The sequence below is a fragment of the Acipenser ruthenus genome, chromosome 51 (assembly GCF_902713425.1).
Source record: "Acipenser ruthenus chromosome 51, fAciRut3.2 maternal haplotype, whole genome shotgun sequence".
In the NCBI taxonomy this organism is placed as follows: domain Eukaryota; kingdom Metazoa; phylum Chordata; class Actinopteri; order Acipenseriformes; family Acipenseridae; genus Acipenser; species Acipenser ruthenus.
Window position 1 is genome coordinate 5452716 of NC_081239.1, and position 15501 is coordinate 5468216.

A 15501-nucleotide genomic window follows, 5' to 3' on the forward strand; every position below is an offset into this window, starting at 1 on the left:
CTGGTGAGCGATAATCAGTTTGTTTGAAAGCCAGGCTTTAATCACTGATAACAGGAGCACAGGCGAGGAGCGCTCTGGGGCTCAAGCACCAATGAGGGAAAATAAGGTCCCGCACAGTGCAAATAAATCAGCAGTTCTGTCCAATTATAGTGTGGATGCTTCACAAGCAGAACTGTGATTGCAGCTTTTAAAAATACAAAATCCATTTATACAAAGCCTAATAGCTTTCTTGAAAAGATCTGTGATTCCCTCGTTTCTCTTTAATTCTGGCCCAGAACCAGCCCAGATCAGTAAACCAGATGTGGGCCGGTGTCAATTCACAGAACGGGCCAAATCAGGTATCCAGTGCTGGCTCAGTGCCGGCAAGCTTTTATATATTATTACCCCCTAATCTGTCCCAGGTTCATTCCAGTTTCATTCCCTAACCATGACAGTGTTTCTTACAATTATAAATTCAGCAGGCATGCAGGTAAACAGTGGTTCATTACAGTAAATGTAATGATTGCATGTAAAAGGTGTAAGTGTGTGCACTACTTCAATAAAACACACAGAACTGGGTCAGTGTCAGATTGTATTACACCCAGAATCAGGACAAAGGCACTGGCCTGATCATGGGCCACAGCATGCCGGAACTGGACCAGCGGCAAACTCGATTACAGCCTCAAATATCTGAGTTTCAAGAACAGTGATCTTAGGAAGGCTTTTCTTAATGAAATTCCACTACAGTACCTTTAGGACTTTTTCATGAATTCAAGAAATGAAAGTGTAAGATACATGTAGTGAATAAACAACACAATTTATTTACAATCACATGAAGTGGAAATAAAAGTTATGAACAAGGAACATATAAAATGCATTCAATTAAGAGAATGAAAAAGGAAACTGATGCCAGAGAAAAGGTTGAACGACATGGTTAAACGGGAGGTTTACAACATTTTCCAACAATAAATACAATAGAATACTATTTTATCCCAGCTGGGATTAAAATAATTAATTGTAGCCCTGTCCAGCTACTTACCTCAAATGACTTAAGCTGGTTAAAACGAGAGCTGAGAATGTGCTAGACACGTGGGAAGGGCGAAATTTAGTTGCAGGCTTCGCAATGCGCTAGGCCGCGATGGGGTATAACTCCCCAAAACGGCTGAAATAACATTAAAACACGGCTAAAAACTCAGCGACTGTGAATATATGTAATGCTTTGAGGGAAAAGGACCGAGAAAAACAAGTAATAAAACATAATGGAGTAGTAATAAACTATTTAACTGTTTTAGGGTTCTTAAAATTCTACTTTAATACGTCTGACTAATTAATTCGTTTTTCCGTCACGTCCCAGTTTTGCCTGCGCACTGTCATTATTCTTACGCGTGATAATACACAGATATAAAATAAAAACGTACATTTTGTTAGTTTTGTTTTCGTCTAGCAATTTGTGGCACACCTGTTTTAATTCACAGTATGTTGTTTTGTTCGCTTAACTGGCACAGGCAGTAACATAATTTACGAACCCAATTTAATAAAATAAGCACTTTCAAGAAAAAGGTCTACACAAAAAATAACATAACTAACCTAACCTGTTTGTCTGTAGAACTCCTCTGTTTGTATCCTGGGACACTATCACCCTTCATTTAAATATGCTTTATTTTGCTCTTATCTGCCCCCTATTTTACTGCATGTAATCCTGTACTTCAGAATACTGTAATCTGCCAAGTGTTTAACCTGTAGTATTTTGTATTTAATCATATCCTGATGTAACTATCACTAGCTGTTGTATTATTGAATTGTGTTTTGTCACACTTGTACTTGCTTGAACCAAAGTCATTGTATTTATTTTGCTCTTATTGTATTACTTGTATTGTAACACCTGAAATGTATTTGCTTACGATTGTAAGTCGCCCTGGATAAGGGCGTCTGCTAAGAAATAAATAATAATAATAATAATAATAATAATAATAATAATAATAATAATAATAAAAATAAAGGAAGCTCTAATAAAAATCACACTTACAAACTGTACAGTTAACCAGCCGTGTTTCCCACCATCGTGTTCACAGCACATGCAGGCTTCTAAACATCCCAACATGAATTAATAACATTCTGTCTCCAGCTACGACAAGTTTCAACAAGGCTTTCAACGACTTTGAAAAATGATTACTTCCCAGTTAGATGATTTGTGTGAGTGCTCACAATTCAAAAACACTGTTGATGGTGAATTTTTGAAACCTCAGCCTCAACCAACGGAAAACCGCATGCGTACAGGACCTGCCTCATGGGTCAGTCTGTGTAAAAGTGTGGGGGACGGGAGGACTAACAGTTTAATAAAACTTAGATACTCGAATATTATTGTGGTAAATTAAAAACGGGGAAGTAAAGTTATACACATAGAGAAAACAGGATCCACAGTCTCCAAGATTCCTGGACGGCACCGCATCACGTGTGCGACTCCTGTGCGGGTTTGCCGGCTTCAGAATGAGTCCGCGCCGAATCCGCTACTGTCTGGGCATCAGCTTCTGACAGATTCTACTGTACTTGCTGAAGCGGTTTATCCAACTAAAAAATAAATAAATTAATAAATAAATAAACACCTAGCTAACAATGTCATCCCGAGGGCTACAGTGAAACGTGCTGTCTTTAAATTAATAAATAAATAAACACCTAGCTAACAATGTCATCCCGAGGGCTACAGTGAAACGTGCTGTCTTTAAATTAATAAATAAATAAATAAACACCAAGCTAACAATGCCATCCCGAGGGCTACAGTGAAACGTGCTGTCTTTAAATTAATAAATAAATAAACACCTAGCTAACAATGTCCTCCCGAGGGCTACAGTGAAACGTGCTGTCTTTAAATTAATAAATAAATAAACACCTAGCTAACAATGTCATCCCGAGGGCTACAGTGAAACGTGCTGTCTTTAAATTAATAAATAAATAAACACCTAGCTAACAATGTCATCCCGAGGGCTACAGTGAAACGTGCTGTCTTTAAATTAATAAATAAATAAATAAACACCTAGCTAACAATGCCATCCCGAGGGCTACAGTGAAACGTGCTGTCTTTAAATTAATAAATAAATAAATAAACACCTAGCTAACAATGTCATCCCGAGGGCTACAGTGAAACGTGCTGTCTTTAAATTAATAAATAAATAAATAAACACCTAGCTAACAATGTCATCCCGAGGGCTACAGTGAAACGTGCTGTCTTTAAATTAATAAATAAATAAACACCTAGCTAACAATGCCATCCCGAGGGCTACAGTGAAACGTGCTGTCTTTAAATTAATAAATAAATAAACACCTAGCTAACAATGTCATCCCGAGGGCTACAGTGAAACGTGCTGTCTTTAAATTAATAAATAAATAAACACCTAGCTAACAATGTCATCCCGAGGGCTACAGTGAAACGTGCTGTCTTTAAATTAATAAATAAATAAATAAACACCAAGCTAACAATGCCATCCCGAGGGCTACAGTGAAACGTGCTGTCTTTAAATTAATAAATAAATAAATAAACACCTAGCTAACAATGTCATCCCGAGGGCTACAGTGAAACGTGTTGTCTTTAAATTAATAAATAAATAAACACCTAGCTAACAATGTCATCCCGAGGGCTACAGTGAAACGTGCTGTCTTTAAATTAATAAATAAATAAACACCTAGCTAACAATGTCATCCCGAGGGCTACAGTGAAACGTGCTGTCTTTAAATTAATAAATAAATAAACACCTAGCTAACAATGCCATCCCGAGGGCTACAGTGAAACGTGCTGTCTTTAAATTAATAAATAAATAAACACCTAGCTAACAATGCCATCCCGAGGGCTACAGTGAAACGTGTTGTCTTTAAATTGGGACTTTAGTGAAGACCACATGTGGTACGTGAGTACTTTAATTATTGTAGATTGTAGATTATTGCACTCTTTCTAGAGCAGCAATATCCTTTTTGTAACGATGTGACCAGAACTGAACACAATATTCTAGATGAGGTCTTACTAATGCATTGTAAAGTTTTAACATTACTTCCCTTGATTTAAATTCAACACTTCTCACAATATATCCTAGCATCTTGTTGGCCTTTTTTTTATAGCTTCCCCACATTGTCTACATGAAGACATTTCTGAGTCAACATAAACTCCTAGGTCTTTTTCATAGTTCCTTTCTTCAATTTCAGTATCTCCCATATGATATTTATAATGCTCATTTTTATTGCCTGCATGCAATACTTTACACTTTTCTCTATTAAATTGCATTTGCCATGTGTCTGCCCAGTTCTGAATGCTGTCTAGATCATTTTGAATGACCTTTGTTGCTGCAACAGTGTTTGCCACTCCTCCTATTTTTGTGTCGTCTGCAAATTTAACAAGTTTGCTTACTATACCAGAATCTAAATCATTAATGTAGATTAGGAATAGCAGAGGACCTAATACTGATCCCTGTGGTACACCACTGGTTACCTCACTCCATTTTGAGGTTTCTCCTCTAATCAGTACTTTCTGTTTTCTACATGTTAACCACTATGCAGGACTTTGTCAAAAGCTTTCTGGAAATCTAAATAAACCATGTTGTATGCTTTGCAATTATCCATTTTCAATGTTGCATCCTCAAAAAAGTCAAGCAGGTTAGTTAGACATGATCTCCCTTTCCTAAAACCATGCTGACTGTCTCCCAGGATATTGTTACCATATAGGTAATTTTCCATTTTGGATCTTATTATAGTTTCCATAAGTTTACATATAATAGAAGTCAGGCTTATTGGTCTGTAGTTACCTGGTTCGGTTTTGTCTCCCTTTCTTTTCACCCGATACCGATTTTTATTTTGGTCTAAAATGTAGCCTCTCTCTTTCCATCTAGATATATTGGATGGTTTTAAAAGAAACACGATGTTGGGAAGTAAAAGCGAAAATCACTCATAATATAATGTAAACATGCTCCAATTGCGAAACTTAAAAACAACATATAACACTAACCGTGTAAACTACAGCCGTTTTATTAAATTATTGGAATATCATACTTATATAAATACAGTATAGTCATTTAGGAAAAAATTGCTTGCTTTTCCCCAGTATTGATAAATACATTCCATTCAAATTAAGCAGGCTGTGTTTAAAATTGTTACGGAAAACGCTCAATAATAGACAAGCAATACTTATTTATGGCGAGTGAAAATACATAAACCAAACATGTACCCTTAACACTAAAGAACATAGCCCCATTCAGAAACTATAATCAGACTTAATTAAAAAAAAAATACCAAGGAAAATAAAAATACGATTTCGTGATTGGACACTTTTCTGGACCCAAGAGTGAGTGTATATCCCCGCAATAAAACACAAACACGGGAGGCGTGGACTTCCAACTGGAAGCATGTTTCAGTGTAGCTCGATCGAAAACAAAGTAAAGCAGTCCATTGATATTGTATGAGATTGTCTGTTTGTAAAGAACGTGTCAATGATGCGGGGAACGTGAGCTACACCCGCTGAGGCAAGGCGTGTGTTTGATATCGCTGCAAACAGACATGGTAACGCTGCACTGCCACACACACACACTAGTCATTGCTGCAATTCTCACGCTTTGGCATTATTCAGACAAGAAAAATAAACCGATTCGATGCGCTTTTATAGAAAAGAGGGTGGCTCTTAAAAGAGCCTTTTGGGGCTTATAAGATCTAAAAGCGGCGTCCGAGTGATTTACTTCTTGGCTGGCTTCTCGGTTTTCAAGGGCAGCAGCACGGCCTGGATGTTGAGCAGTACTCCGCCCTGAGCGATGGTGACGCCTCCCATCAGCTTGTTGAGCTCCTTGTCGTTGCGCACAGCGAGCTGCAGGTGACGCGGGATGATTCGGGTTTCCTTGTTGTCCCGGGCGGCGTTCCCGGACAGCTCCAGGATTTCAGCAGTCAGGTATTCGAGATAGATAGACCGGGGCTCCAGCGCCGACACGCTGGGCATAGTCTCCCTTCCGCAGTAGCCTTTGGACACGACCGACTGGGAACTACAGTTAGTGATGGGGCTGAATCCTCTGCTGATTCGACCCCACATGAACCAATTGAAGCAAACAGTGGTTCATTGAACCAGTAGGTCATGTGACCCATGAACGGTGTTTAGCATTAATCCAATACGTACTTTTTGTCAGCAGTGCTCAGTGTGGTGTTTCAAGCTGAAAGGATTTTTTTTTTTTAAAAATCAAGGTGCTACTTTCTGTTTTATACTTCATAAATTAATTTTTTCAAATTAACAAACCAAAAAAGCATTTTATTTATTGGTAAAAAAAATCATCCGATCTATTATACGTGTGTATAAAGGATACAGAGTACACAACTTTAAAAAAGGAAACTGCAGAGATTTGAGCCCTCAGTTTTCCACCTCTCTACTTTATAAAGTATAGATGCCCAATTAATCGAGAAAATTAAAAATGAAATCGCTTGATATTGTCAAAAGTGTATGAAACATCAGTGCAGTTGTCCACTTTACTAAATGCCTTCTCTGGAGATAGAGGTCTGTGTTTACTCAATACATTGCGCTGTGCAGATCTACCAGGAGACGGCGCTGAAAAGCATGAAGCGCCTCGTGTGCTTCGGCTCAGTGAATCTTTTTGTGAAACAGTGATTCAGAGGGTTCAGTGGTTCCGGAGGCTTCACTTTCCCCATCACTACCTGCAGTCCTGCCCCGGAGGAGCGAGTCTTTGCCTTCGCACGGGTTTTACCGCCGGTCTTTCCTCTTCCAGACATCTCCACTGCAGTTCAGAAACTCACAACAGTAAATGCGCGTCTGCGCTCCAGCTATTAGACACACCGGCTCATTCGTGATTGGACAAAACGGGGCAATACTTGTTAGAATGTTAAAGACGTCATAGTGGACGAGGGCGTGCAGAATTTTATTTGCCTGTCTCTGATTGGTTGGATCATTTCCTGCCCGCTGTTTCTGTTGTGCAGCTGTTTGTCTTGTTACCTCTTGGCGCGCATTTTTAAATTGGAAGACAGTTGTAACAAAATGTAACCGTTTAGACGTGTTTAAAACCACACTGCCCCACAGTCGTGTTCCAGTTTAGTTATAATTCCTAGGTTTTAGTTTACAGTTTAGAGTTCTGTGCACTTCAGTTTAGAAAGTCGATATTGTTGACTGTCCAGTTTGTTTATATTGTGTAAAGGTAGTTCTATCTGCAGTGATACCAGTTTAAATTGTGTTACAATCATTTGTTATTTACAGTATAAAACTGTTTGATTTAAACGTTTTGTTTTTCCCCAAAATACAAATAACCAAACGATCGCTGTAGATTTTTAGAATACCCTGCCTGTTTTAACCCGAGTATCCTCTGGATGAGGTTCAGTAACACAGGCTCAGATTTGTGCCCACATGAAAAACATTCCTAGACATCCTAGCTGTGGTTTGAGTGAGATTATACAATGGCACGGAATACAGAAGGGATATTTACACGTTGCCAGCAGGATTGGAACCTGCGCGGGGAGACCCCAATGGATTCCCAGTCCATCGTCTTACCCACTCGGCCTCGACACCCGCTGCAGAATCCCCCCGGTGACAGGCAGCCTCCCTGCGTCAGGAGGACACGAAGGTATTTCCAGTGAACACGCTACAGGTTCTGCGGTGTCAGCAGTTTGTTCATATTTAAAGTTAAGAAGCAGCGGTGTTTTTGCTTAAGGCTGTTCAAGTTTCTAGAACAATACCTCCTTTCCAAGTTTACACGAACATACTAGAATAATTAAATCAGCTCGTTAATACATTCCCAGACAGCAGGCGGATTCGGGGCGGACTCCTTTTCATGCCGGCGAACCCGCACAGGAGTCGCACACGTGATGCGGTGCCGTCCAGGAATCGAGCCGCACGATGCAAACCATCTTATACTAATGCGGATGCGGTGCAAATACGGCCAAATGCGGGATCAATACAAATATAATTTTTAAAAATAACACATCTGAAATATTTAAAGAACGTACAGAACCATTATTGAAGCACTTGTATTTGTTTATAATTTATTGGAAGGCTGCTGCCCGCTAAAATTCACCAGAGGGGGATTATTAATCCCTGCTAATAAATAAATAATAATTATAATCATTTATAGCCTAATAATCTGATTCTCACGCGCACTGTCTACAACACTGACATTTAATGAGTAGAGGGGTGGGAAAGAAGAGGAGAGCTCCGATTGGCTGGCTGGGTGTCAAGAGGGGAGCTCCGATTGGCTGGCTGGAAGACAAGGGGGAAGCTCCGATTGGCTGGCTGGCTGATAAGAGGGGAGCTCCGATTTGCTGGCTGGATGACAAGAGGGGAGCTTCGATTGGCTGGCTCGTTGACAAGAGGGGAGCTCTGATTGGCTGGCTCGTTGACAAGAGGGGAGCTCTTAGTTGGCTGGCTCGTTGACAAGAGGGGAGCTCTGATTGGCTGGCTGGGTGACAAGAGGGGAGCTCCGATTGGCTGGTTTGGTGACAAGAGTGGAACTCCGATTGGCTGGCTGGGTGACTAGAGGGGAGCTCCGATTGGCTGGCTGGGTGACAAGAGGGGAGCTCCGATTGGCTGGCTGGGTGACTAGAGGGGAGCTCCGATTGGCTGGCTGGGTGACAAGCGGGGAGCTCCGATTGGCTGGCTGGGTGACAAGAGGGGAGCTCCGATTGGCTGGCTGGGTGCAGCGGGAAGAAGAGAACTTGCTGGGAGGACATTTTGAAGAGGAGAGCGAGAATCATATCTGATAAATATTCTTTACACTGAGGTGTGTAAAATGTTCCGAACATGCGTCTAGAGCTATCGGGAGTGCAGCCTGAACCTTATAGTAATGATCTAGCGGTATACTTGGAAGAATAGATATTTGTAGATATTTCGTTCTTGTGTCTGATTCAAACGTCGATAGATCTACTCGTTATAGTTTTTATGGGTCCGGTTTCTGCACATGAGAGACGAACACAATGCTTGTGTGAACGCACATTTTAATTTAGGCGCACGGATGCGACTAGAAATCCCTAAAGGGTGACTATAAACAATAAACGAGATTTATTTCTAAAGCTGAAAAGTATAAAACAAAAGAAAAAAAAGAACGTCGCAGTCGGATCTAAACTCAAAGCTCAATCGTAATGCACTCTGGGAATGTAGTTTATTGGTGTCCACTGCCCACTGTGAATCACACATTAAAAACTACAAATCCCATATCCGCCAGTTTCACTGAATTATCAACAGACAGTTCAACCAACAGTGGATAAAAGATTACCCCTGGCTTCAGTTTGACAGAGTTAAATAAAACCTCCATGTTGTGTCCGTTTTATCAGGATGCAGGTGAACTGATGGCAGGACAGACTGCATTTTAACAGGGAGCCAGGAGATCAAACATGAAAATATCTTAAACACAGCGCTTCAAAACGACACGCAGTGTGCGGAGAGGCAGCTCAGCGCGCTGCCATGAACAGCAAGCAGCGCCTTCTGAGGAACATGCGAGCAGACAGCTAAAAACAAACAACCCTCCATTTTAATTGTGTTGATGCAACAGTATTGAACTGCACAAGTGTGTGTAAGAAAGGAAGGAAGGAAACAAAGATCTGTAGATATTCAACAATACATTTGAGCAAATAATATACTAAAGGTGCAAGAATTATTCAATGCACCGATTATTGATTGTCTGACCTTAATTGTACTGATCCTTTAAAAGATTTAGTGCCCATGTTAAATCTGTACCTACTGTGTTTCAAAGTAGTGTTTGGATTATTTATGGAAACGTTATATACAGTTGTGCCTATAGATTTTTAAAAGCTGAATTTAGTTTAGTAGTTTAATGAGTTAGGATTTGTGAACATGAACGGAATTCAAATATTAACGGTAACAAACAGCCACAGTTCAGATTGATGTGATTTGTGTTAAAACAGTTTTTTCTATTATTATTATTATTATTATTATTATTATTATTATTATTATTATTATTATTATTATTATTACCGTATCTGTGTTAAAGGAACATCTAATGCAGCTGCAGGTTTATTCTTTTCAGTTACAAACTCATGTCCTTTTTTTTTAAAGAAAGTGTTTTAATTTTAATGTGTAATTTCCTGTTTCATAAGTTTGAATATTGTAGTTTACGGTATATCATATGCATGTGTTACACCTTTTAGTCCTGAAAAACTTAATTGCAACTTAAAATACTGTCTTACCTTTTCTATATTGATATAGTCTTCCACGTTGTTGTTTTTTTAAGAGTGCATGTTTTTAATTTTCGATAATGAACAGAAAGGTGTTTCTCTCCAGTTATACTCTCAGACGAAGGGCTTGTGCAAATGAAGACAGACTGCTCAGAAGAGTGACTGAAGAAAATGAAATGCAAGTGAATGATATCAGTGACACTCAGCCACCTGTTGTGAATGCAACGAAGGACTCGTGGAATTCCCGTTGGATTGCACTCACAGTTTCCCTTGGATTATATGCATTTAGTGTGTTTGGGGGTTGTTAGGCGCTTGAGAAATATTTGGACAAAAGTACCACTCAAGTGCCGTCTGCCTGCCTGCCTTGTTGAAAGACTGTCCACTAGTTTGACAGATATGCGTGCCTACATACCAGCAGAATTTGCAAGGAAACCTCGCCACGTGAAGCTGATCGCTGGAAGGCTACTGAATTTCGACAGTTTCTTTTAGTATACAATGTTTATGAGCATTGTATACTAAAAGATCTTGCCCATAGATTTCGCCAGAGTGCTTAACAAACATTTCTAGTAATGTTTGGGCATAGTCACAGTAGGTGGAAGAAAGTCTTGGACTGATCAAAATAGCAATACCAGCAAAGAGCAGCATAACATTGTTATATATAGCAGTATCCAAAATGGAAGCTAAAACAACAGGTCCAGTGTATAAAAGCTTAAAATGAATGTGTAGGTCTAATCTTCTTTATTTGTGTTAAATTTAGATATGTATCTTATAGTTGAATTTGTGACCAATAAAACTATCCACATGGTGCCCGCAACGTGGTATAAGGATGGAATAGCCTGGTGGACAAACTCCACCGATGAGGAGAGAATTGACAGAGCAGTCAGGAACAGAGAAGATCCTGGCCAGGGCTGGACCAAACATGAGCTCAGGATTTTCACACAAACACGCCATTTGTGTTTTTTTTTTCATAAAGAAGTAACCAAGTATTGTGGATATGTTGGCCAAGTTACTATCCAAAGGAGGAAAGTGTCAGTTATATAGGTCTAGTTTGAACCCTGGCAAAAAGTTAGGTCAGGAACCTTATTTTATTATTATTATTTATTTCTTAGCAGACGCCCTTATCCAGGGCGACTTACAATCGTAAGCAAAAACATTTCAAGTGTTACAATACAAGTAATACAATAAGAGCAAGAAATACAATAACTTTTGTTCAAGTAAAGTACAAGTTTGACAAACCACAATTCAATAATACAGCAGGTAATAGTGATAGTTACATCAGGATATGATTAAATAGTGATAGTTACATCAGGATGTGAGTAAATACAAAGTACTACAGGTTAAAAACTTGGCAGATTACAGTATTCTGAAGTACAGGATTAAATGCAGTAAAATAGGGGCTGATAAGAGCAAAATAAAGCACATTTACATGAAGGGTGAACAAAAGATCCTTTTAATTTTTTTTCCAGATGATTACCTGAAGGCAAGACAGAAGTTAAGACTCCTTAACTTGCTCAACATCAGATTTGGAGTCAGAAAAGGAAGACGATGTGACAAAGCCAAAGAGACAAAGGACAGCCAGGTATGCAATTTACATTGTTTAAAGAGAATATATTATATAAGAATTGAATTAAAAATGAGACACAATAACCGCGTGCAAATCATTTGTTTGTATATGTCCTCCATGTGTGAAATATGTATTATAATGTTATCAATATGAAAAGCGTATAGTATTCAAATAGTTTTTATATTAATTTTGTTTTGTAGAATTCGGTTTGGCGACAGCGATGATAGTGCGTCAAAAAAGGGTTCAAGAAAGACAATAAAAAGCTCCCTGCCAGCTGCACCAGCAGTACCTCGCCCACCTTCAACTTCACCTGCTACACAAAGACCTCAAGTAAGTGCATCACCTAGCCAGCCTCCAGATGAGTGTGTTGAAGACTTCATTCATTCGCCTTCAATGATGGCACAAACACCAAGGAGAGTCACTGCTGTACCCACTAGACTGGATTTCACTCGACCATCAAGAAGTGAAATGCTCACTTTCACTCCCACTGGTAGAGTTGGGAGGACTGGAACTGCATCTATTCCCTGCACTGGTAATCTCCTCATCATGATGTTATTTTAGACCTAGAAATGCTTATTTGTACCAGTGTTATTTGAACTCTCTGGATGCTACAGTAAGATGACAGCCCGAGCAATCTGTCAAAACAACATCCCTTTTGCATGATTTGAGTTTGAGTTATTTCAAAATATTGGTGCACCTCCTTTTCACAGTAAAGTAGAAGTAAGCTTGATGAAAGTGAACACTAGAACCACCCAAGTATAGGCACACCTAGAAGCACCACGAGCAATCCATTTTTAACAGTCGTATTAAAAACAACATCAATATATAATGAAGGATCAAGCGATTGGGTTTAAGTTGTAGTTTTATCCATCCACGTCACATAAGCAAACTGAAATAAAACAAAAACAGGCATTTGCACAGAATTTAGTTAATGTACAGACATATTATCTGAAACACAACTGCAAAAAATCTATAAATGTAATAAACGTTTGAACATAAATGAGTGTGGTATATGCATATGCGATAATCTACAACCTGGACTGTATAAAGACAGCATTGAAAATGAATGGGTTTATATACCTATGCAGACCTAAAAAGCTGTATAGACTGCATACAGCTGCCAGTTTAACAGAAATGTGTCTGTGTGCAGGTATATAATAATCAAAATAACAATGAATGAGTTCTTGTTTTCTTTGATCTGTCCCAATGCTGCCATGCTTTCCTGGCCAGAGAATTTTAAAACAGTCCATGACCATGTGATATCTCATCATGACAGCTCTGTATGCTTTTGTGATTAATAATGTCCTATTAAAAATATTTATTCCATAATTAGTGTACTAAACGAGGATGCTAAATGCTATGCATTGTTGTTGTCACTCTCGTAATTTGCGAATGTTTTTTGAAAGTGACGACAAAAAAAAGTGGAATCGTCACTAGGACGATCGTTTCTGTTTGTAGTATAAAATAAATCCCTTTTGTTCTTCACACACAACGTCTGTTTTTTCAAAAGAAGGGATTGCTGAACCATAGAGTCACTGCTGTTGATTAGATCAGCGTCTCAGCCTCTCAATTCATTGACTCTGCAACATTCTCGTGGTAGCGACGTAAATGCAGTCAGCCAATCAGCGCATCAGTTTCATGTCTCGTGTCAGTTACCATGGTAACTGAAAAAATAGGAGCACGCTAAAAGAGCAATGTTCTTGTATTGACGGTGTGCTATAGACTCAAGTAAACATACAGAAAAATCGTAAAATGTCAAGCACTCACCAAGCATCTGCTGTTAAGCTTATATATTTATTATTCTAACATCATAATCATATAAAACAATGAAGCGAATTCATGCAGACGCGAGTAGTAACAGTTAATTAGGATCTCCACCTCGACGTGGGGTATGAACCACTTCAATCCTCATAAATCTCAAAGTACAAACGCTATGTTGTTGTTCATTAAAATGTCTCTCTACAGCTGATCGGATCTCATTATTCCTAATAGCGCTTTTATGTTCACTTCTACGCGTTTTCAGTTCCCTAATGGTCTTACCCACATAGCACAGACCACAAAGGCATTTCAACAAATAGACTACAAACTTGGTAACACAAGTAATCCTACCTCTTACTTTAAACTGCTTATTAGTTTTAGGATGGGTAATTGGATCGCTTTTTATCATTGCATTGCAACAAGCGCAATTGTGACAATTAAAGTTACCTTGCGGTATCTGTGTTAAAACGTGAGACGATGGAATAAAAGAGTCTGCTTTAACAAATCCATTTCTCAGATTTCTTTATCTTTTAAATGGAAAACATGGAGTATACTGTAAAACAGATCTTAATTTGGGATCGGTTGACAATATATGCCAATGAGTCTGTATTATGTTTGTCATTGTATTTGAAACAGGTGAGCAGGTAGAAACAAAAGTAAGAGTGTTTAGTTTTAGCTGTCTTAAACTGATGTGTAAGTAACGGGTCTCTATTAAGAGACATGCATTTAGATAAAGCTTTGTTGATCAAGTATGTTTATATCCTTTCATCAAAAATCTGTTTTTCATTTCATTAGCTTGTAATACCAAATCATCCTCAGAATCACAGATACATCTTAATCTAAGGAATTGACTATATGGCAAATTGCGTTTCAAAGAAGGAGGATGATAACTAGAAGCATTTAAGAAACTGTTACGATCCGTGGTGCGCTTTCACGACTACAGAGAGTTCTGCTCAAACCTTTGCATCCGCAGTGAAAGCGCTACGCTTGTGCGCACGAATTAAAAAACAAAACTGTTAGCCACTACTGGAAAATGTCACAGAAGAAAATCCACTCGTTTTTTTTCAGCACGGCCACAGCAAGAGTGAAACAGAACAACAAGTTGTAGAAGATAAAGACTTGGATTCGGAACACCAGACAAAATAGAACAAACAAAGCTCAGAAGCGTCAGATAAAAGAAAAAGAAAACAAAAGTTTAAGCCTTATTGGAAAACTCTGTTTCCACAGCTTGTATATAATATTCTAACACTGTTTTTTTCTTTCTTTTTATTGTAAAAGACATAAGTACACACACTCAGTAAACAATTACATTGTTAATGTTACTGTATACCACAGACTGGTAGATTTTAGCAGAAGCGTTAACACAATTCTGAAATACTTTCATTCAGGAAACCTGAAATGAATATAGAAATAAGTTTGTTGGTTATGAAATACTGACTTATGTGTGTACCATTGCCATATGAAATGTTGCAAAGTAATTGCAAAAAATACATAAATCAATCCTGGTATAAGTTCTTCATAATGCATTCTGTGTCTATATGGAGCTTTTCAGGGCAAATAAATCTGGTTCTTAAGTTTTAAAGTTCTAAAAGTTTACAGCTGTAAGTGATCAATTTATTTAAACTGTAGAGCCAATTATTAAAATGGTTTAATTAAATAAAGGTATAAAATAAAAACAGGATTCATAACACCCTTGAAGACTTGAGCTGTGCGCCAGTAGTGACTCCTGAATATCTGGAGTGACTAATGTTTTCAGAAAGGATTAGTCACGATTGACGACAAAAATCTAGAACCCGGGGAAAACACTGCTAACCAGTAAATGGCCTTCTAAAAATGTTAACACACAAGGACTTGCTTAAACACTAATGAATACAGTTTTGCTATTTAAAAATGTAAGCATCTATATACAGTTAATGAATGTTCCTGCCTCACATTTGAAAGCAGGTTTAAAATTGTGATAAGCACGGCACACATTGTGGGATCTCTAGACTCAGCACTGCCTCACACTGTGTGCAAGTCGTGCCTGTCTGAAATGAGATTACACGAGACGG

General features: G+C 38.6%; 2 protein-coding genes and 1 long non-coding RNA gene across 3 annotated transcripts in view; 2 read left to right on the forward strand and 1 right to left on the reverse strand.

The window, feature by feature from the left end:
- LOC117965866 (butyrophilin subfamily 1 member A1-like) overlaps positions 1 to 15501 on the forward strand; it is a 486786-nt gene that overhangs the window by 296395 nt on the left and 174890 nt on the right. The window lies entirely within an intron of this gene.
- LOC117407797 (butyrophilin subfamily 1 member A1-like) overlaps positions 1 to 15501 on the reverse strand; it is a 422535-nt gene that overhangs the window by 253104 nt on the left and 153930 nt on the right. The gene's annotated exons all lie outside the window — the stretch shown is intronic.
- LOC131722773 (uncharacterized) lies at positions 8611 to 13955 on the forward strand. Its single transcript, XR_009320018.1, has 4 exons — positions 8611 to 8717; positions 10235 to 10310; positions 11595 to 11707; positions 11893 to 13955. It is a non-coding gene; the product is annotated as an uncharacterized LOC131722773 (long non-coding RNA).